The sequence below is a fragment of the Peromyscus maniculatus genome, chromosome 2, assembly GCF_049852395.1.
Source record: "Peromyscus maniculatus bairdii isolate BWxNUB_F1_BW_parent chromosome 2, HU_Pman_BW_mat_3.1, whole genome shotgun sequence".
In the NCBI taxonomy this organism is placed as follows: domain Eukaryota; kingdom Metazoa; phylum Chordata; class Mammalia; order Rodentia; family Cricetidae; genus Peromyscus; species Peromyscus maniculatus.
This window is the reverse complement of record NC_134853.1, coordinates 144,484,342-144,507,798: the sequence shown is the minus strand read 5'-3', so window position 1 is coordinate 144,507,798 and position 23,457 is coordinate 144,484,342. Positions and strand designations below refer to the sequence as shown.

At 46.3% G+C, this 23,457-nt stretch overlaps 1 protein-coding gene and 1 pseudogene across 3 annotated transcripts in view; both read left to right on the top strand.

Moving 5' to 3' along the window:
* Positions 1-100, top strand: LOC121827693 (U6 spliceosomal RNA; annotated as a pseudogene).
* Positions 101-3,286: 3,186 nt separating this feature from the next.
* Positions 3,287-23,457, top strand: part of Thrap3 (thyroid hormone receptor associated protein 3) — a 46,910-nt gene continuing 26,739 nt past the window's right edge. Inside the window, exon 1 of one of the 3 annotated variants that reach the window (XM_042271867.2) lies at positions 3,287-3,501. The gene's annotated coding sequence lies outside the window, so the exon portion shown is untranslated. Of the gene's footprint in view, positions 3,502-11,993; positions 12,238-23,457 lie in introns of those variants that run through there. The other 2 variants (XM_006980067.4, XM_076565062.1) reach the window with 2 other exon arrangements.

Genomic DNA, 23,457 nt, shown 5'->3' with positions numbered 1-23,457 from the left:
GTGCTCACTTCGGCAGCACAGATACTAAAACTGGAACGACGCAGAGAAGATTACCATGGCCCCTGCGCAAGGATAACATGCAAATTGGTGAAGCGTTTTTAAAAAAAAAAAAAGCCGGGTGGTGGTGGCACACGCCTTTAATCCCAGCACTCGGAGGCAGAGGCAGGCGGATCTCTGTGAGTTCAAGGCCAGCCTGGGCTACAGAGTGAGTTCCAGGAAAGGTGCAAAGATACACAGAGAAACCCTGTCTCAAAAAACAAAAAACAGGGGTTGGGGATTTAGCTCAGTGGTAGAGCGCTTGCCCAGCAAGCACAAGGCCCTGGGTTCAATCCTCAGCTAAAAAATAAAAAAAAATAAGAGTTGGAAGGCCAGCCAGGCAATGGTGGAGCACACCTTTAATCCCAGCACTCAGGAGGCAGAGGCAGGTGGATTTTTGTGAGTTCGAGACCAGCCTGGTCTACAGAGCTAGTTCCTGGCTGGGCTACACAGAGAAAGCCTGTCTTGAAAAACAAACAAAACCCCAAATTTTTTTTTCTTCTTTCTTTCCAGGACAGGTACACACCACCACTGCCGGGCCAAGTGCCTATTTTCATTCCATCTAGAAAGGATAGCAGTGTGTTCTGTGAGGTACTGGGACATGCTCTTTGAGAGGAGAAAGATGAGCCCTGGGGGGTGTGTGTGTGTACAAGGTACTAATAGCAACAAGCACACATTTAGTTTGTTGGCTTGGTTTTTTGAGACAAAGTATGTAGCCCTGGCTGGCTTAGACTTTACTATGCTTATCAAGCTGGCCTTGAACTTAATGCAATCATCTTGCCTCTGCCTTTCAAGTGCTGGGGTGTATCTCACCATGCCTTGAAAGCAGTTTGGTCCACAGAATTAGATGTAAGAAACGCCTCGTTTCTGGCTGTGGTCACACAGCCTGTAATTCTCAACACTGGGAGCTGGAGGTAAGAGGATGAGACGGTCCTGGTCAGCTTCGGCTGTGTTTTTAGTCTTCTTTAAGCATTCTAAATCAGCTTGTCTGCTGGAAACTGCTCTGCAGGCTGCTGGGAAACTCAGTCCCAGTGAGGTTTGGGGCTCTGCTGGTGGCTGCATACAGATGATGTGGGGGAGGGGTGCTTTCCCGAAGGACGAGGCTTGTAGGATTCTCCAGTTTCCACGGCCAGTGTCAAACTCTCAGGCTGAAGTTACCGAAGGTGGGCTAGGAGAGGTGGACATAGTTCAGGACCTATGTAGGGTTCACACCACCTCCGAGTGAACAACATCAGCAGCTCCGGTAATTCCAGGCTAGTGGTATACACATTATAATCCCTGAGACAGGAAGATCCTGGGTTCAAGGCCAGCCTGGGATATATAAGGAGATCCTGTCAATACAACAATAATTGATGACAGGAAAATCAAGGCGGGCCATTGGGATGGCTCTGGGGAAAGGAGCCCTGCTATTCAAGCCTTACTGCCCGAGTTTGACCCCCAGGACCCACGTGGTGAAAGGAGAGAACTGACTCCTGCACACTGTTCTCTGACCTCCATTCAGGACCTGAGTTCAGTTCCCAGTACCCGTCTTGGAATGGTAACTGGTAACTCCAGCTCCAGGAGATCCAACGCCCTCTTTTGACTTCCACAGGCATGCACACACACACACACACACACACACACACACACACACACCACAACAAACAGCATAGCAAAACTGTGTCAAAAATAAAACAAAATAAAATAGTAAACTAATTAAGAAGTGATGCACCAAATGTTATTATCTTTGGATATGTGTGTGTGTGTGTGTGTGTGTGTGTGTGTATTAGATTCAAGTGCTCTGTCTGCATGTACACCTTTATTCCAGAAGAGGGCACCAGATCTCATTACAGATGGTTGTGAGGCACCATGTGGTTGCTGAAAATTGAACCCAGGACCTCTGGAAGAGCAGCCAGTGCTCTTAACTGCTGAGCTATCTCCCCAGCCCCCTTTTGATATATTTTAATTAAGATTATTAGTTGATTTTTTTTGGTTCGTTGGTTATTTTGTTGTTGTGTTTTGCTTTGTTTTGTTTTGTTTTGAGACAGGGTTTCTTTTCTTTGTGTAATAGCCCTGGCTGTCCTGTAACTCAATCTGTAGACCAGGCTGGCCTCAAACTCAGAGATTTGACTGCCTCTGCCTCCTGAGTGCTGGGATTAAAGGCGTGCGCCACCACCGCCCAGCATGATTATAAGTTTATAATTTATTTACAGGTTTTGGTGTCAGATCTGAGTTTCTATCCATAGCCTTCTTCTCTCCTCATCCTTCTCCTTCCCGTTAGAAATTGAACAAAGCACCTCAAGCATGGCAGACAAGGGCTCCACCAGAGAACGCCCCATCCTCCCTTGACTGCTCTCTGTGTGGCTTCAGAAAGTGACTTTCTTCCTCGTCCTCGTCCTCCTCTTCCTCCTCCTCCTTCTTTTTGGTTTTTCCAGACAGGGTTTCTCTGTGTAGCCCTGGCTGTCCTGGCACTCACTCTGTAGACCAGGCTGGCCTCGAACTCACAGAGATCTGCCTGCTTCTGCCTCCTGGGTTAAAGGCCTGTGTCAACACCGTCCAGCGATCTCAGGCCATCTTTAGCCCCCATTCCTTGCTTACTTCTATGTCTGACCTAATATCCCGTGACTAGCAGATAAAACCTTTAGAAATGTACTAACCTAACAAAGTCTTTCCTTTCACTTATTAAAAGGCTAATAGTGTTAGAAAATAGCACCCGGGGACCTAGAGCCAATATGTCCCCATTTTTCTGTAACTGCCTACATAATATTTCCACCAATGTATTTGAAAAGTCTCTTGATTTGTGACTTTCTTTTGTGTTACTATAAAAACTTCAAACTGTTACCATGTTGGAACATAGAATTCAGGGTGATCTAAATCTTTTCCCTGTCCATGGTCATTTGTATTTGATTCCAGAATAAATAATAGCCATCCCCGTTGAAGAGAGAGCCGTTTCTTTCTCTGACAACGATGCAATGCCTCTATTGTTCAAGGATAGAGACAGTGACCAAGACAGCCAGATTCACGTTGGTTTTCTCAGATGGGTGTACTTAACTTCATACACACACACATACACACACACACACACACACACACACACACACACACACACACACACACCCCAATCTGGAAGCCCTGTGGCTCTGGAATAATCTAGCTCTGAGTCTCTTGGAGTCTGGCCTTAGCAAACAATAGTGCCTAGCTGGTAGAAGTCTTCTGTTGCCTAGCAACTTCTGGTTTTGGCCTGGCAACCCCTAAGCCTTCAGCAACCTCAGTCCCTACCCCGAGACAGGAAGGAGGAAACACCCACACCAAGGAGACCAGCATGCAAATTACAAATTAGAGATCACCCCTGAATGCATGTGCTGGCAACTGGCAGACCAGGCTCTGAACCAAGAAAATAGCTGAGGAGAGGAGAGACACTGGCCCTTAGACCTCAAGAAAGACTTCCTGGCCTACCTGGAGGGAAACCAAGCACAGCACATTGAGGTAAATAAGGAGTCCTGCTCTAGGCTACCCAAGTGACCGCCTCCTCTGAGCTCCTGTAATTTCCCATACTTCTTAACTGCTTTACAGTAAAGTCACTTGAGTAACTGGGGGCCAGGGTCTTGCACAGCAGTTGTTTGTTTGTTTTTTAAGATACGGTTTCCTTTTTTCCAAAACAGGGTTTCTCTGTGTAGTTTTGGAGCCTGTCCTGAAACTCACTCTGTAGACCAGGCTGGCCTTGGATCCTCCTGCCTCTGCCTCGAGTGCTGGGATTAAAGGCGTGCACCACCACCACCACCACCACCACCACCACCACCACCACCACCACCACCACCACCGCCGCCTGGCCATTTATTTATTTTTGAGACAAGGTCTTACTATACAGTCCTGGCTGGCCTGGAAATCACTATGTAGGTTAGGCTAACCTCAAACCTGCTATAACCCTCCTCCTACCTCAGTTTCTTTTCTTTTTTTTTTTCCTCTTTTTTTTTTTTGGGGGGGGGGGACAGTGTTTCTCTGTGTAGCCCTGGCTGTCCTGAGATTCTCTGTAGACCAGGCTTGGCCTTGAACTCACAGATCCCCCTGCCTCTGCCTCCTGAGTGTTAAGATTTAAAGGTGTGGGCCACCACCACCTGGCTGGAAAGTCCTTCTTTAAAAAAATTACTTTTAAACTTTATTTTTAAAAAGTTGACCCTTTTTTCTCTGAGCATCTCACATAAGGCCTGGCTGTGCTGATCTATTTTATGTTAACTTGACATAAGCCGGAGTCATTTGGGAAGAGGAAACCTCACTGGAACAAGTCCCCAGCAGACTGTCCTGTGGTACATTGCTGACTGATGGGGGAGGGCCCAGCTCACTGAGGGTAATACTGCCCCTGGTCAAGCTGTCTGGGAGTTATCAGAAAGCAGGATGAGAGAGCCACTAGGAGCGAGTCAGTAAGCAGCACCCTCCATGACTGTGCTTCAGCTCCTGCCTCCTCATCTCTGTACTGCTTGAGTTCCGATGTTGACTTCCTCACTGATGGAGTGTAACAGGAGTTATAAGTGGAAACAAACCCTTTCCTCCCCAAGTTCGGTTGTGGCCTTTATCACAGCAATAGAAACCCCAAGACACTAGCCCATGACACTTGTTTAAGAAATGAATGGAGCTGGGTGACAAGGTGCAACCTTGTAATCCCATCACTCAGGTGGTCAGGTGAATTCCTTTTTTGTCTGTTTGTTTTTGTTTTTTGAGACAGGGTTTCTCTCTGTAGAACAGGCTGGCCTCAAACTCAGAGGTGGCCACCGCCACCGCCACCACCACCTGGAGGTCGGGTGAATTCTACTTCCAGGTCAGCCTGGACTACATAGTAAGACTGTCTTCATTTTTATTTTATTTTAAGACAGGGTCTTTTGTAGCCCAGGCTTCTCAAACTCACTTTGCAGCTGAGGATGACCTTGAGTTTCTTCTGATCTCCCTGCCCCTAACTCTACCTCCAGAGTGTGTACCACCATGCCCAGGTTATGAGGTACTACACAGAGCTTTGTGCATGCTACCTAGGCACTCTACCAACTGAGCTACATCCCTATCCCTGAGACTCCACCTTTAAAGGAGAGGTGGGGCTAGTGAGAGGGCTCAGTGGTTGAGACCACTGGCTACTATTCCAGAGAACAAAGTTGTAAGTCCCAGTTCTAGGGAATCTCATTCTCTCTTGTGACATCCCCAGGCACTGCAACCCCATGGGGCTCAGACATTCATACACGGTGGAGGCAAAAACACCCAAATACATAAAATAAACGTAATTTAAAAAATTGAAGAGAAGGGTGGGTAGTGAGATGCCTTAGTGGGTAAAGGTGCTTTCTGAGACTGGTTACCTCTGGGAAAGGTCATGACTACCAGAGTTACAGAGAGCTTTATTTAGAAGGAATGAGGGGATAGGAGAGAGGAGAGCCAGGCCTGGAGAGAGAGGTGGCGGGAGCAGAGCAGAGCAGGAACAGAGAGAAAGAACAAAAAAGAGGGTGGGGGTCCGCATCCGGCTTTTTAAGGTGCAGACTGACCACACTGTGCATACATAGCCACACCATGTGTTTGTCGCCAGTGCCCGCTGATGACGTAAGACACAAGACCCTGAGCTGTGCATGTGCAGGAGTGAGGGCCGGATCCTAACATTCCAGGCTTTTTGCTTATTATAAAAAAGCGAGTGAATAGGAATAGAGGTGTCCTTTCTCCTGGAAAAACTGCTTCCAGCTGACTTGGTGGGCGTTGGTTGGCTCTTAGGGGGGTAGGGAAGGGGGCCTTCCAAGGTAGACAGGCGTGCTGGGACGGTGGGCTGCTCTGCTGCCCTGGAATCATCCATCCCTCTTGGCTGGGCACTCTGGCTGCTTTTGTGTCTGACAGGATGCTGGTGAGACAGAGAAAGCCTGAAGTAGATCCAACCTGTCCAGGTGGATTTAAGCTGGTTTTTGGATCTTGGGAAAAAATTTAAACATGTTAAGGAAGAGCCATGAGAAAATCAGTGACCACTGTACTCTGCTTATATTGGTTAGTGTTAATGAGAGATGGAGAGATTGGAACATGTTTTTTTTTTGTTTTTTTTTTTTTTTTGGTTTTTCGAGACAGGGTTTCTCTGCGTAGCTTTGCGCCTTTCCTGGAGCTCACTTGGTAGCCCAGGCTGGCCTCGAACTCACAGAGATCCGCCTGGCTCTGCCTCCCAAGTGCTGGGATTAAAGGCGTGCGCCACCACCGCCCGGCTGGAACATGTTTTTAAGCTTTATCAGAGACAGATTGTTTAAGGCACCTGTTTCCTTTACTAGTTTAGCATCCAGGAGACAGGTGATCAATTGTTGAGAGCATTTAACAGTAATAGATGGTTATATTAAAGTCTGTTTTTGCAGAGCCCAGACACTTTTGGGTCTGGGGGTGTAAATACCTTTTAGCTGTTACAGTTTCTTACTTGATGATCCCTGGATGAACTCTAGTTCTGTGGTGGTCCGAAGCAGCCATTAGTTGATCAGTTAATTAGAAGAGGGAACTGGGAAGAGAAAAGTTTGTGGTGCATGAGAACTTATTTCTTTGGATTTAGGGACAAGGCACAGATCAGGGCACTGTCTGTGTCCTTGCACAGAGTAGGAGAAGCACTTCTGACAGGTCTGCAGTGAGGCACATGGAAGAAGCAATGAAATGAAAGCTCCTACCTTAGCTGGAAAATCTTTTCCCATTAAGGAACCCTGAAAGTACAATTAAATCTGTGAGGTGGGTAAGGCTGTCCTCCCTACCCCAACAATAGGGAAAGGAAGAGAGGTGAGACCCCAAAACTGAGTAAGTGGCTCTGGTGTCCAGAAGGAAAGAAATGGATTGCTTCCATGCTGCATTCTGGGTTCCCTGCAAGCAAGCCTGTGGCCAAGCCGAGGTTTGTCCCCATGCCACTTGAGGCCTGGGTGCAGTCAGTGAGTGGTTGTCTCTCTAGGTGGCACTTTCAACAAGGCTCAACTGATAGCCTGGCAGGGCATGCACTAGCCCGCGTGGCCTTTTTTTTTGGGACCCAGAGGCTTTTGGGAACCAGTTGGACAGCGTGTGCCAGCACTTGGCAATTCTGTTCTTGGGCTTTTTCATCTCTTCCCTGGTACACTTTAAATGCCACAGATGAAACTTCTGCCTGGGGGGTCAGGAGTCTTTCTCTCCAGATGTTTAAGTTTTAGCCCTGATGTCAGGGAGACAAGAGATGGATTTTACTCCGTGTCTTGAATTTTTTTTTGATGTCTGCTGGCTTGGGGACAGCTTAAGGAAGACCCACCAGGAGGCAGGCTATAAACTGATCTCTGGCTAAAGAGACATCCTGATTATTGTAAACGTATTTGCATGGATCCTAGCCCGTCTGTGTTTCTCAGGGCAGCTTGAGAATGAGTGGGAGGAGTTAAGGTGAGTTAAAGCCCGCCCAATTCTGGAGAGCAGAAAGCGGAAGCCAGATAGACAGTAGTGGTTGCACACGGCAGAGAAATAATCAGAGATGGAGAAGGAGAAGGGTTCAGAGCTTCTGTAGAAAGCTTGGGGATAAGGTAACTTTTTTCGTTTGCCTGTTTGCTAGCAGAAGTTAGATAATCCCCTTGAAGCCATTATGTGGCCAGATTTACTGGTATTAGCCCCTATGTCCTATGGCTGCAGTGCTGAGTGAGAAAAATAAAAAATTAAAATAACTAACGGGATCCCAGGCTCCTATTTCAAATATCCTTGAGAATAGGCAGTCTGTGAACTGGCATTAACAGCACAAATTACCTGAACTGTTGTCATGATAAGGGTGAGGGCTGGGGCCCCAGGGGATGCCCCCAGGGGCCCGGACAGCATCCTATATTTCCTCAAGATAGATGTGTCGTGGTATGTAGCAGAGGAACGCCCGGGGGTCCGGTACAAGGAATATAGCTCAGGCTGCAGTCTCGGGAAATGGCAGGGGACTCACCAATCTCAGCAGCACATGTGACAGCGGTGGCAGCTGGGCAAATGCGTCTCATAGCAGGCAGTTGCAGGTCCTCGGTATAGGTTTCCAACAACACTCAGCCCCGGATGCTGAGTGAGCAGAATCTCCTATCCGAGTCCACGGCACCAATGAAAGGATGAACAGAGCTGGTGGTGGCACTGGTTACGGCGGGGAAAGGTCATGAGCCACAGCCACGACTACAGAGTTACAGAGAGCTTTATTAGAGGAAGGAAGGGATAGGAGAGAGAAGAGCCAGGCCTGGGGAGAGAGAAAGGTGGCGAAGCAGAGCAGGAACAGAGACAGAGTAGAGAACAAAAAGAGGGTAGGGGTCTGTGTCCGGCTTTTTAAGGTACAGATTGTGACCACGTCACACATACTAGTCACCAGTGCCCACTGATGACTTAAGACGAAAGATCCCAAGCTGCGCATGTGCAGGAGTGAGGGCAGGATCCTAACACTTTCTGCCAAGTTGATGACCTGAGTTTGATCCCTGGAACCATGTGACGGAAGGAGAGCGCTGTGGAACAATCCTCTTCTACATTATGAATAGGTATTATTCTCATTGGTTAATAAAAAGCTGACAGGCCAGTGGCTGGGCAGGAAGTCAGGCAGGAAAGCCACATTGAGAATGATGGGAAGGATGAGGATGGAGTCAGAAGAGATGCCAGCCAGCCCCCCCAGGAAGCAACATACTAGAGGACAGGTAAAGCCATGAGCCACGTGCCAATACATAGATTAATAGACATGGGTCAATTTAAATGTAAGAGTTAGCTAGGAACAAGCCTAAGCTATCAGCCAAACATTTATAAGTAATATTAAGTCTCTGTGTGGTAATTTGGAAACAGCTACCAGGATGGGGAGTGGACGCTCAGGACGGAAAACTCCGTCTATCGGAGAGAAGTGACTCTGACTCTCACAGGTTGTCCTGACCTCTAATGTGTGCTGTGATATGGGTGCATTTGCTCCATATATAAATACATGTAAATAAAAGGAGTGCTAACTTTTTCTCTCCCTTGTGGGAAGCACAGAACCTAGTAAAGAATACAGACATAAGAGCTGTGTGGTGGCCCATGCCTTAAACTTGGCAGTCGGGGAGGCAGTTCTCTGAATTCAAGGCTGGCCTGGTCAACAGAGTGAGTTTCAGAACATCAGAGCTACACAGAGAAATCCTGTCTTGAAAAACAAAAACAAAATAACAACCACCAACCAACCAAAGAACGCAAACACACAAATAACTACATCAATTAGAAAATGCTCTATTGGGGGGAAAGAGAGCTCAGTAACAGACTGAGTTTGACATTCCTGTAGGAAACCAGGGTGCATGATGGCTCCCAAACATTTAGAGTGAGTTAAATGGCTCAAAGGACTGAGTGATGTAAAGGCCACATGAACTTACTGATCAGTGGAGGAGGAGAGGGGACTCGATGGAACTGACTGGCTGAGAAGAAAGGGTAAAACCTGGACCATGGGATAGTCTCTGGGCTGGAGAGGAGGCAGATGGCACTCATTTAGTTCATCATTGTGTCTGCAGTATTTTGCCCTGGTCATGGCATGATGTAGACGACTTCCGGAAAACCTGTGAACTGGAAATTAAATTGAAACTGAGTGTCTCAAGAGGTATTACATAGTATGCTGCTGGAAGGAAGTACTCCAGGAGGAGGAAGAGAATGTGAGTTAGGTGGAAAAATACTGCTGAGAACAGAGAGCTTCGGTGTTGACTTGTACTTGACATTTCTCTCATGACAAGCAGATTACACGTGTATATTTTGTTTCCTGTGACCTGGTGTGTGCAAAAATCCATCAAAACTCATCTCTGTTCTCAAAGAGTTCACAGTCTGGTGGGGGACAAACACATGCTTTAGTAATTATACGTGATAGGAATTCCACCACGCTCCCATGATCGCGCATGCCCCGGTGGTACACTTAGTCATTTCTGCCTAGTCATTTCCGGGTCCTACGTCCTACATAAACCATGCGCTGCATGGTCATGTAAACTGCACACAGTGTGACCACATGATCTATGCGCATGTGTTGAGTAGCCATGTGGGCCCATGTGTGCATGGGTGTAGTCTTTAGAAGGCAGATCCCATGTTCTCCTCTTCTCTTGTCTTTCCAACAGGTCTGATCTTACCCTGTTCCTTTTTTCCTTTTCTTAATAAACCTCTTGTTAGTGGGTTTTGTTGTGTCCCATGACTTTTCCTCTCAGGGTAGGAGTGCCGCTAAAACCAACATTTGGTGCCTAGAGAGATAACTGGTCAGCTGACTGCCCTGGTGCACCTCGTGGCTTGGGGACATCAGAAAAAGACCTCCAGCAGACCTCCTAGGCTTGGCCACGGGCTCACAGGGAACCAAGGATGCACCATGGGGCGATCTGTTTCCTTCCTGTTGGACACTGAGCCACTTACTCAGTCCTGAGGGAGTTTTGGGATCCCACCTCTCCTTCTGGTTTCCCTATTGTCGGGGAAGGGGGACAGCCTTACTCGCCTACCAGACCCCACCACTTTTTCAGGGGTACCTAATGGGAAGAGATTTCCCAGTTAAGGTAGGAACTTTCATTTGCCTTGCTCCCTCCATGTGCCTCCCTCCAGACCGGTCAGCGGCACTTCTCCTCCTCATGCACAGTGACACACAGACAGGGCCCTGCTCTCTCTCAAGTTCCAGAGGACATCAGGATCCACTGCCTTGTCCCAATTCCAGAAAAATGAGGTCTCACCCCACAAGCTTTTCTCTTCTTGGTTCCCTCTTCTAATTAACTACTCAGCTGTTACAGGATCACCCTAGAGCTGGAGTCCAAGGACCAGCAAGTATATACCCGCTCATCCACCACCTTTTATAAAAACCAACAGTATGCAGAGATTGGAGTAGCTAGTAAATGCACTTCAGAAAAGGCAACATTTGAACTGTTACATGTACAGTGTTCGCTTGGGCAGCAACTGCAGAGGAAACCAGCCTGCTGTAAAACCCAGATCAAACTGGTAGGCAAGATTATGAGAAACAGCTTGGTGGCTAACATCTGAGATCTCAGAAATCAGGAAGCTGAGATAGGAAAGGCTGCCTCAGGTTTAGTGATTTCCAGGATAGACTGGGATATAGAAGAAGATTCTAAAAATAAAAGTTAAAACGGGGTGGCACATGTTTTTAATTCCAGCCCTCGGGAGGCAGAGGCAGGTGGATCTCGGAGTTCAAGGCCATCCTGGTCTACAGAGTGAATTCCAGGACAACCAAGGCTACACAAAGAAACCCTGTCTCGAAAAACAAAACAAAACAAAAATAATCTGAGAGGTTTGTTTGAAACGCACATTCCAGGGGTTCACTTTCCAAGACATTTGTGGTTCAACAGGTACTAACACACTTCCTGGGCTCATGATCTCCTCTCTGGGCCAAACCAGGTGGTGGTTGCACATGCCTTTAATTCCAGCATTGGAACCAGAAGCAGGCAGATTTCTTTTGAGTTCGAGGTGAGCCTGGTTTACAGGGCTAGTTCCAGGCCACCCGGGGCTACACAGAGAAACCCTGCCTTTGAAACAACAAAAAAAAGAAGCCCTCTGGGCTCACACTGTCATGAAACGGGATGGGAGGCGCCTGCTGGGGAGAGCGCTGTGCATCCGGGCTTCTGGGTCCCCCGAGGTCACATTATCAAAACAAGAACTCTTTCTTCCATTTTCCGTTGTGCTTAAGGGATTCCTGGTGCTCCTTAAGTGCCTCCCAACAACTTTGTGAGTTGCAAATTACGAACCTCGCTTTATATATAAACGATTTGCTCAAGGTCACAAAGCGGGAGGAGGGCATGGCGGAGAATGGAAACCAAGCCGCCGGGCGGCCGCCAGCCTGGAGAAGTTCCGAGGACGCAGGAAGGCGGGCGAGTGGGTGGGGCTCAGGGCCTCCTTCAGCCTCCGGAGAAGCCGCTCCAAAATGGTGGGGGCGGCGTCGTCGTCAGCTACGCCCCCGCCCCTTCCGTCCACCTCCCTCCTTCTTCCTCAGGCCACCCAGGCCGGGGGGGAGGGGAGGGGACGCAACGCAGCCGCCCACGTGACCGTCGATCAGCGGGCGCGTGACGCAAGGCGGCGGGCCCAACGTTCGCTTGGCTTTGTGGGAAATAGAGTTCGAGAGGCCGTCCGGTGGGTCAGGAGAGGTGACTCTCGGACTACATTTCCCAGAAGGCAGAGGACCGAGGCGGTAGCCGTCGTCGTCGGAGAGCGGGGACGCGGGGCGCGCTGTCGGGCGGGGGTGAGGTTCGGGCCGGTTGTGCCGTTGCGAGACTGCTGCTGTAGTCGCTTCGGCGGGTCCAGGTGAGTGGACGTAGCCGATGGGAGTTAGGGCATCTCGACTGGTGTGTGTGTTGTTGGGTTTTTTCTCTCTTCTCCGCGGCGGCTGGTCCCCGGCGAGGGTGAGGCCTAGCGTGCGGCGGCTCCCCCGCGCTCTGCTAGGGCCTGCTCCGAGCGGGCCTGCTGGCTCGGCTCCTCCCCCTCCCCGCCCTTCATCGCTTCCCTCCGCTCCGGCCTAGTTCGCCAGGCCCCGGCCGTCTGCTCCCTGGAGCCGCTCGCAAACTTCTTTGCACTCGGCGGGACGGTCGCCTTCCACCGACCCACCTTCCCCCCTCCCCTGGCCGGACGAACCCCATTATTTGAATTGTTTTTTTTTCCGGGAACTCTTAAACGCCCTTCCCCCACCGGGTCTCGATTGGCCTGATTCTGGCTTCTAGGGCGCATGTGGCCCTAGAATACACTAAATATTAATGTTTCCGCTTCTTGTTTTGTTTTTCCCTCCCCTCCTGCCTTCTGGCCCAGAGGCGTAATCCAAATTTATTTCCTGTCGGAAAAAGATTGTTCCCACTTTTTTTCCGTGGGTTGCAAGTGAGGCTGACTTGCATTCCAGTGGTAATTGGCTTGTGTCCTGCTTATGAGAAGCAGTTGTCTTCCACACTTAAGCAGCTTTTCTCTCTTTTCTTTGCCCTTCTGGATCTTAACGGGTGGAGCATGGCGGCCGTAGTTGGCGGCAACACTGGTGGCCCAGAAGTTGGAAGCCATCAGTGTGTGTACAGTGTTAACGGGGTGGGGGGATGGGGGGGGTGTTAAATGCCTTGAAGGAAAAACTGCTGGGAATATGGCAAGGCCGTAGTAGGAGAGAGCCAATAAAGTCGGCTTTACCAGCTTTTGATTTTAAATTTCGGTTTTCACTTCCAGGTACTTATTTTTTTCTTTTTCTAAAATGGCAGCGCGCAGCACTGGCAACGGTAGTGGGTTTTTGTAACATTTTTCAGTGAGATTAACTGAAGATCGCTTCGTCTTTGTTACCCGTGTACAGTTTTCCTGAGTGGAAAGGCATACTGTCGTTTTTCAGATCTTTCCTAGTTTTGTTTGTGGAACTACTGTCGTAGTCGGTCCCGGTCGACATCATGATGTGTATATTCTGTATAACTCTTTGTTAAAGATGGGTGGTGCCTTGAAACTTGTGGAAAAAGGCTTAGTCCTTTGTTTGCAGACGTGTGTCCTGAACTTAAGTGACTGAACTTAGTACTCTTAGTACTTAAGTGACATAAGGTGGGGGGAGAATGCAGTGGTGGCGCTCGCCTTTAATCCCAGCACTCGGGAGGCAGAGGCAGGCTGATCTCGGGATCTCGGTGAGTTCGAGGTCAACCTGGTCTACAGAGTGAGTTTGAGGACAGCCAGGACTCCACAGAGAAACACCGTCCTGAAAAACAAAACAAAACAAAACAAAAAAAGCCGGGCCGTGGTGGCGCAAGCCTTTAATTCCAGCACTCGGGAAGCAAAGGCAGGTGGATCTCTGTGAGTTCGAGGCCAGCCTGGACTACAGAGCGAGATCCAGGAAAGGCGCAAAGCTACACAGAGAAACCATGTCTCGAAAAACCAAAAAAAAAAAAAAAAAAAGCAACCATTTAGTTGTGATCCCTTTTTTTCCCCCAAATTTTGTTTTTGCCTGAGACAAGGTCCAGACTGATCTCTAAACTCTGTAAGTAGTTGAGACTGGCCTTGAACTCCTGACCCTCCTCCCTCTGCTTCAGTGTGGATTTGACAGGACAGGCTTTTGCCACCATGCCCAGCTTGGTTGCTCTTTTAAGACAGGGTCTCTGTGTATCTCTGGCTGGCCTGGGACTGGAGAATAGGCTAGCCTTCCTCTGCCTCCCAAAGGTGAGCTCCATCACCCTGACTTGATTACATTTGTAAAAAGAACTGTTTGAGGGTTACTACATGACTGAGTTGTAGCACTCCAAGACAAGTGGCAGGCAGATCTCTTAAGTTCCAGGCCAGCTAGAACTACATAGTGAAAACCTGTCTCAGAAAAGAGAGAGAGAAAGATACTTATTGAAAATACCATTTCTTTGTTTTTCAATTCTTTTTTTCTGGAGACAGGGTTTTTCTGTGTAGTTTTGTGCCTTTCCTGGATCTCGCTCTCTAGACTAGGCTGGCCTCGAACTCACAGAGATCCGCCTGCCTCTGCCTCCCGAGTGCTGGGATTAAAGACATGCCCGGCTCAGGCAACTGTTTTGAGGACAGTAGAAGACAATGTGAGTGGGTAAATTACAAATTGAGAAAAAGGGCATGGAGGTATTAAGCAGAGTATCTTTCCTGTAGACACTTAAGAAAGACCTAATAACTGTGATCAGAGTGGGGTTTTGTGTGTGTGGTTTTGTTTTTGAGACAGAATCTCACTGTGTCTTTGGCCTGGAATTTGATGTATAGAATAGGCTGCCTTGAATGCAGAGATCCACCTGTCTCTGCCTCTTCTTCCTGAGTGCTGGGACCAGAGGTTTTTTGAGGGAAGTCAGGAACCAGTTTTGGGGGGTATTGGAGAGAGAGTACTCAGGTGGAAGGAATAACAGGTGTGCAACAGGAATTGATTCATCCCTCCCTTCTCTCTCTCTCTCCCTCTCTCTCTCTCTCTGTCTCTCTGTCTCTCTCTCTCTCCCTTTCTAAGAAAGCCAAGTGTGGCTGACAGGCATGACTGTTTAAGGTGAGTTAGAGGTCTGGTAGGTTGGTGAAGGGATTTTTCACTAGTACAAATGAAGATAGGAAAGCCTTGTGACTTTGGTTGGGGGAAGAGGTACATACGTTGGCTGACTTTTGCAGAGCTTGGAAACACTATAGGGGGTGTAATGAACAGGCTAGTGTAGGCTAGAAATGGTCCTGGAGATGTAGAATGATGGATAGAGGTTTACAAAGAAGCTTAGAGTTTGGGGATTAGCTTCCTGCTCTCTAGTCAGGACAGGATTGCTGTATGATTCACAGAGTTCAAGAGGCTCAGGATCTCTGTAATTGTACAGTGTGCACATTTTAAAAAGCTCTGTTACATCCATATAAATGTCAAAAAAAGTTGAGCTGCATAAGAGGCTAAGGCAGTCGGATTTTGAATTCAAGGTGTGCCTGGATACCTCCATCTCAGAGGAAGAAGTCGGGTGTGGTGGCTCATGCTTTTAATCCACTCTCAAGAGACTGAAGCAGGCCTGTATCTATGAGTTTGAGGCCAGTGTGGTCTACAGAGGGATAGTTCCATGTCAGGCAGATAGACACTGTCTGAAAAAAAAGGGGGTGGGTGGGATAGAATAGGGATAGAGCTCAGTGGCAGAATACTAGCCTGTTACGTGCAAGCCCCTGGGTTCAGTCCTTGGTACCACAAAAGATAGTTTAAGAACCATTGCTCTAGGGAAGAGGGGAGGGAGATTAGAAAGGACCATAGAGCGGATTGGATGATCAGAGTTTATTTTTTGTATGTATGAAAAGTCATAATGAGCTGCTGGTGGTGGTGGTGCTCGACTTTAATCCCAGCACTCTGGTGGGAGAGGCAGGTGGATCTCTGCAAGTTTGAGACCAGCCTGGTCTACAGAGCCGGTTCTAGGACAGCCAGGGCTGTTACACAGAAACCCTGTCTTGAAAAACTTAAGGAACACTTTAAGTTTTTTTTTTAACACTTTTTTTTTTTTAATTAAAAGTTTGGTAGCGTAGGGTATATCTGCCTTAACTACCACTGGAATATTCATATCTGTCTTGTTATGGTGGAGGTTGAAAATGTAAGACTAAATCCGGTCTGCAGATTGATTTTGTTTGGTTCACACAGAGTTAAAATTTGAATTAGTTGTCAGTATTTAAAAACGGATATATGGGGTTGGAGAGATGGCTAAGCAGTTAAGAGTACTGACGCTCTTCCCAAAGACCCAGGTTCAATTCCCAGCACCCACATGGTAGCTGACAGCTGTCTGTAATTCCAAGATCTGACACTTACACACAAATGTGCATGCAGGCAAAAACCAATGCAAATGAAATAAAAATAAATACATTTTATATATATATATATGTATATATATATGTAAATTTTCAGACTGCTCTTGAAAAATTAGTTCTGGCAAGCTTTGGATCTGTTTTACAGCAGCCATCTCTTGTGATTGAGATATTTCTTTTCCCGATTGCCACGGACCTTAGCACTTACCAGAGCCTTATTTCTTTTTTTTTTGGTTTTTCGAGACAGGGTTTCTCTGTGTAGTTCTGGTGCCTGTCCTGGATCTTGCTCTGTAGACCAGGCTGGCCTTGAACTCACAGTGATCTGCCTGGCTTTACTTACCTTGTGCTGAGATTAAATGTGTGTGCCACCACCACCCGGCTCTTTGGGTTTTAGTTAGGCTTTTTTTTTTTTCCCTTCAAAATTTTGTTTACTAATCTCCCCCCCCCTTTATTGAAAATATTTTTTTCCTCACATAATATATCCTGACTATGGCTTTTTGAGACAGCGTGTCTACATAGTCCTGGCTGTCCTGGAACTCACTCTGTAGACCAGGCTGGCCTGCTTGTGGAGATCCACTTGCCTCTGCATCCTGAGTGCTGGGATTAAAGGTGTGCATCATTGTGGCTGGCCTGATAAGGAAGGGAGAAGGGGCAGGGACTCCTAGAACATGGAAATAGTTTGCTTTGGAACTGAAGCCCCAGAAGTTTTAAACGGCAGTGCCTTTAAAAAGGTATTGATCTGTCCACTGCCCTTGCCTTTTTCATCTGGCTTAAGTTCAGAGTCTCCATTTTGTTCTGCCTGGTTTACTTTGTAGCATCTGGGATGTTGTAACTGCATAGCTTAGCCTGCCTCAGAGGACAGAAGGCCAAGCAGAAGGGAAAGGCTCAGTACAAGAGTTTGGGCTAGTTGTCTGAGGTATAAGAGTTAACCAGAGTTTGTCACGTGTGGTATCTTCTCTACTAGTTCCAGTGGCTTCCTAAGCCCAGGCAGGAAGATCACATGTTCAAGGATATCTGGGCTCCATAGCATGTCTGAAGTAAGTCCTGGTAGCATAGCAAGACTGCCTCCAAAAAAGATGAGGGGGTTCTGGGGTGTAGGGACCCTACCTAGCATGCAGGAGCTCTAGGTTCAATTTCCAGTACTGCCAGAAAAAAATTCCAGAATTTATTTTTTATTTTTTTGCAGGACTTAGGTTTGAGCCTTACGTATGTTAGGCAAACACTTACCATGGAGCTGTATCTTCAACCATATGTATTTTTAAAGCTTTATTTTATTATTATTATTATTTTTTTTTTCTGGAGCTGAGGACTGAACCCAGGGCCTTGCACTTGCTAGGCAAGCCTTCTACCACTGAGCTAAATCCCAACCCCTAAAACTTTATTTCTATGTATATGAGTATTTTGTCTGCATGTATGTGTTTGTGTGCACCCTATGCATTCCTGGTGCCCTTGAGGCACCATGTCCTACCAGATCCTCTGGAACTGCAGTTAGAGATGGGTTGTAAGCCACCTTGTGGGTGCTGGGAATTGAACTTGCAAGAGCAGCAAGTACTCTAACTTCTGAACCATTTCTTCAAACAGTCCTGCAGAATTTGTATATTTGTTTTGATGATTGAGGACAATTTTGTTAGGGTGTTTTTTTGTTTTTGTTTTTTCTTTTGAGACAGTCTCACTTTAGCTCTGACTGGCCTCCAGTTGACAGATCTACCTGCCTCTGCTGGGATTAAAGGTGTGTATTACCACACGCCATGCTCTTTATTAATACGAGGGAAACAACTCTGCAGGCAAGCTATAAGTCTTGGCAGCTGCCCAAAGGAAGAGGATGGTGAAGGGGAAAAGGGAAAAAATGTCATTTGTAGGCAGCCATGGCAGAAGGGGTGGTTAGCTTCTAAGAAAGAGTGAGAGAGTCTGTGTTAGAAAGATTGTCTGAGAGAGTCTGTGTAGAAAGATTATCTAAGGTTTGAAGAAAAAAGGAAGTTAGCGCTGTTCAGAAAAGTGGGCAAGGCCAAGCAGAGCTGTGTGGTGGTGATTCCATAAGTGACTGCCCAGAAGAATTTTATTTTTAAAATTAATACACATCTGTGAAATCTATTACTTTACGTTTAGTAATTCTTTTTCTTTCTTTTCTTTTTCGTGTGTGTGTGTGTGTGTGTGTGTGTGTGTGTGTGTGTGTGTGTGTGTTGAATAGTTAATACCTGGCTTCCCTCTATTTTAGTGGGAAGGTAGGGTTCATAGAGAATTGATGGAGTAGTTCACTGAGATGAGGGGGTCTCCTAAAATCACTCAGAAAGTTACATTGCCTGAAAGCCAGCATCATCTTCAGTGCCCAGAATAGTAAGACTGTGTAGTAATATCTTGGCTTCCAGACTGTGGGGGTCAGGAAAGAAAAGAAGGATGCTTGCCACTGAGCCTGATGGCTAGAGTTTGATCTCAGCACATATGGTGAAAGGAGAGAACTGACTTCTGAAGTTGTTCTCTGAGGTCAAAGCCTGTAGCTTAGTGGTAGTATACTTGTCTAGCATATACAAATCCCTCATCCTCAGGGCTACAACAAAAACAGTACTTGCTTCCTAAGGAACAAAGGATGAGTACAGAAGTACAGAGATTGAATAGGAGATGATACAATTGGACCAGATAGTAGTATGTTTGAGATGTTACAAGCATAATACATCACGTAGTAGTAAGTTAACATAACAAAATACATTGAGACCAGAGATGGTAGGTAGCACATATCTATTAATCCCAGCATTTGGGAGGTAAATTAGGCAGGATCAAGGCTTTCAAGGCTAGCTTCAGCTACACAGTTAGATTAGACCCTGTCTCAAAGAACCAAAATAAAAATAAATACACTTCAGTGTTTTTCTTCTAAATCCCTGTGGTAAACTTGTAGGAAGAGGACTTGATCTTTAAACCACACCAATGTGTAGTCAGATGTGTTGTGTTCCTCTAATCCCAGCGCCCGGGAAGCTGACTCCCTAAAAACAACAGGAGTGTATAAAAAGATGTGAAACTGCCTGTCTTCTCTATTGCCGTGACAAAACACCACAACAAAGGCAACTTAGAACAGTTGAATTTGGGGTTCACAGGTTCTAGAGAGCTAGGGTATATTAAATGATCATCATGGTGGGGGAACATGGCAGCAAGCACGCAGACTTGGCACTGGAGCAGTAACCGAGAACTCACATCCAGATCCACAGGAGGAAGCAGAGACACAAACACACTGGGCATGGCCCAGGCTTCTGAAACCTCAAAGCTCACCTCAGCTGACACCTCCTCCAGCAAGGCCATATATTCCTAATCCTTCCTAAACAGTTCACCAACTGGGGACCAAATATTCAAACTTGTGCCTATGGTGGCCATTCTCATTCAAACCACATTATCTTTCCTAATAGAGTAGTAAATAAGCTTTGTTATAAAACCCCAGAAAAAATGAATAGCTATGTATCAATAGTGGGGGAATGATTATGAGTTACAGAGACCATGACCTGTTCAGTCTTTGGAATATTCCACTTCAGCCTCCCCAATAGCTGGGACTCCAGGTTTGCACCACTGAGTCTGACTCTGATAATAATTTTAAGAAAATGAGTAAAGCTGGAGAAATGGCTCAGTGGTTAAGAGCACTTGCTGCTCTCCAGAGGACCAACTTTCAACCCAAATTTGGTTCCCAGCACCCACATTGGGCAAACTACTTGTAACTCCTTTTCTAGGGGATCCAATACCCTGTTCTGGCCTCTGTAGCACCCATGCATAAGTGTATGAACACACATGGTGGGGGGTGGTGAATTAATGTTAAAAAACGGATACTATAACAATTGGCTGCTTAGTTAATAATGAGTACTGGAAGGACACTATAGGCCATTAGTTAAGTTAGAAAAGCTCAAAGTTTTTCTAAGAAATGAGAAAATATTCCCAGTGGTAGTGCATACTCATTTAACATGCATACTGAAATTGCCATCACTTTCTCTGAGGGACAAGAGAGGAGCCTCTGGGGTGAGTCAAAGATCTCTGAACTGCCAGCTCTGTTGTTCATTCTCTTTTCCTACTGATGAAACATTAATTGCATAGATGATCATGGGCTTAAATAGACCCTTTGTATTGAGTAAATTCTCAAGAGAAAACATAACAAGTTGCTTACACTGGGGATTTTGTAGGGAAAACGTTTTTTTGTTTTTGGTTTTGTTTGGTTTTTCGAGACAGGGTTTCTCTGTGTAGTTTTGGTGCCTGTCCTGGATCTTGCCCTGTAGACCAGGCTGGCCTTGAACTCACAGAGATCCTCCTGGCTCTGCCTCCTGAGTGCTGGGATTGAAGGCTTGACCACCACCGCCTGGAGGGGGAAAGTTTTAAATGAATGGCCCATCAACTTGCTGTTGAGTTTCTGACCTCCAACAGCATCAAAGACTGAGGTTTCTCTGTGTAGTACTGACTGTCCAGAAACTCACTCTGTAGATCAGGCTGGCCTCAAACTCAGAGATCCGCCTGCTTCTGCCTCCTGAGTGCTGGGATTAAAGGTGTGCGATGCCGCCGCCACCGCCACCGCCACCGCCACCACCGCCACCGCCACCGCCACCTGGCATCAAAGACCTGTCTTGATAATACAGTTTTTTTCTCCTAGTGTATTTCTTCAGTGTAGCACTGGCCAGTTTAGCCAATAAAAGAACATAGCAGTTACTTTGTATGAGAAGATACCCAATCACCTATTACTTAAACAGAAGTAAATCACAATAAAAATAAAATCTGAAATCTGAGGAAGTTTCTAAATATGCCCTCTGGCTATCCAAAGGCTAAACATAATTTTTTTTTTTTTTTTTTTTTTTTTTTTTTGGTTTTTCGAGACAGGGTTTCTCTGTGTAGCTTTGCGCCTTTCCTGGGACTCACTTGGTAGTCCAGGCTGGCCTCGAACTCACAAAGATCCATCTGCCTCTGCCTCCCGAGTGCTGGGATTAAAGGCGTGCGCCACCACCGCCCGGCGGCTAAACATAATTTAAGATATTGTGTACCAGGAGCTGGAGTGTTGTCTCTGTAGTCAACTTACTGAAGCCAGGCTGTGGTGACACACACCTTTAATCCCAGCACTCGGGAGGCAGAGGCAGGCGGATCTCTGTGAGTTCGAGGTCAGCCTGGTCTACAAAGTAAGTTCGAGGACAGGTTCCACAGCTACACAGAGAAACCCTGTCTCAGGAAAACAAAAAAAACAAAATTTACTAGCAACTCGTAACCATCTGTAACTCCAGTTTCAGGAGATCTAATGGCATCTGAGGGCATCAGGCATGCATTTGATGCATAAACATACAGGCAAAATAAACTTTAAAAAATGTACTATGTGCCAGACACTTTGTGTGCAGGTAAATTTTTTTATTTAAATTGAATTTGTTTTGTTTTTGAGACAAGGTCTCACATAGCCCAGCTTTTTCTAGTCTAACTTGTATCAGACCCTGACTTGGACATCCAAATCTTCCTGCCTTAACCTCCCAGTATTAGAATTTACAAGTACATGTTACCACAACTGGCTTTATGGGTACTTTAATTCTCTTGGTCTTCCTGTACAGTGAAGACACATAGAGTCCAGCTAATGATTCACAAGGCCCTTACCCGCTCACCCCCTTTTTTCCTGCCAAAGCTTTTGTTTAGTCAAGACCATGTTATAAAGTGACTCTCTGGGACTCTATCCATTTGGATTGACCATTAAATTTTTCTCTCTCCTCTCTTTTTGTGTATGGGTATTTGCCTACATGTATGTGTGTGTGTGCACCACTTGAGTATCTGTTGCCTTCCCTCAAAGGCCAGAAGTTATTGGATCCTCTGGAATTAGAGAGAGTTACAGATGGTTGTAAGCTGCCATGTGGGTGCTGAGAATCAAATCTGGAACCTGTGGAAGAAGTGCTCTGAATTGCTAAGACATCTTACCAGCCAGTGATTATCCATTTTGGATTACTTAGCTTTAGCATAGTCCTCCCTTAATGCTAACCTTTATGTCTATTTTGAAATAACAGGAAACGTTTTCTTAAAAGTTTTGTTGTTGTTGTTGTTGTTGTTTTAACCAGAAAATTGGGCTGGAGAGATAGCTTAGTGATAAGAGCACTGGCTGCTTTTCCAGAGGATCCAAGTTCAATTCCCAGCACCCACATGGGAGTTCACAATTGTCTGTAACTCCAGTTCTAGAGGATCCAACACCCTCACACAGAAATACATGTAGGCAAAACACCAGTGCACATAAAATCAATCAAAAAATAAATTATAAAACCAACAGAAATAAACAAACTCCCAGAAAATTGTGGGTAGTACAGAGTTATTGGATTTGCTGTGGCTCTTGTAACAAAATGTGATTTAAACAGCATTGTTGTTAGTGTCTGATAGTTCTGTAGGCCAGCAGTTCAAAATCACAGTATTGGCAGGTTGTTGCTTCATTCTGAGAGCCCCAAGGGAATGATTTATTCTTTTCTTGGCTTATGGGTGGTCATTCTTCTCCCTGTGTCTTACATTTCCCTTCTGCATATCTCTCTCCAAATTCTGTTTATGAAGATGTAGTTATATTCCTCAGTAATATCTCTGTCCCCTAATGAAGACACATTCTAGGGTGCTGGAGACTGAGAACTTCTTCATTTGGAATTGGGAGGGTGAGTGGACCACAGTGTTACTGGAGTGTTTTCTCTCTACCTTGAGCCTGGTGTTTTGCTATGGTTAACATCTTTTGTATCAATATGCTATGGCACAATGAACCAATTGGTATGATCCTGAACAGCAAGAAGACTTAAAAAGAAGTGATGCAGTTTCAAAAAGATCTCTGGTGTTTTTAATCACTGTTCATCAAAACAAACCAGAAATTTCCAAAAACAATTTTCTACAGGGATAGGAAACTTGTCAGTTTTATTTTCTGTATTTACAAACACAAGGCATGCATAGGGAGGAAATTGTTCAGTGAGTCTGATAGAATGATGAGAAGAATGTTTAGGTGTATTTTATTTTATATCATGTGTCTGTGTCTGGGTATGTGTACCTGAGTACAGGTGTCCTTGGAGGTCAGAGGCATTGGATCCCCTGGAATTGTAAAGTTTGAGATGTCCAGTGTGGGTGCTGGAAATTGAACCCAGGTCCTCTGCAAGAGCAGTATGCTCTCTTAATGGATGAGCTTTCTCTTTCGCCTCTAATTTAGGTTTTGTTTATCTGTTTGTTTTGGAGACAGTCTTAATATATATAGCTTTGGCTGGCCTGGAGCCGGACATGTAGACCAGCTGGCATTGAACTCACAGAGATCTGCCTGTCTCTGCTTCCTGAGTG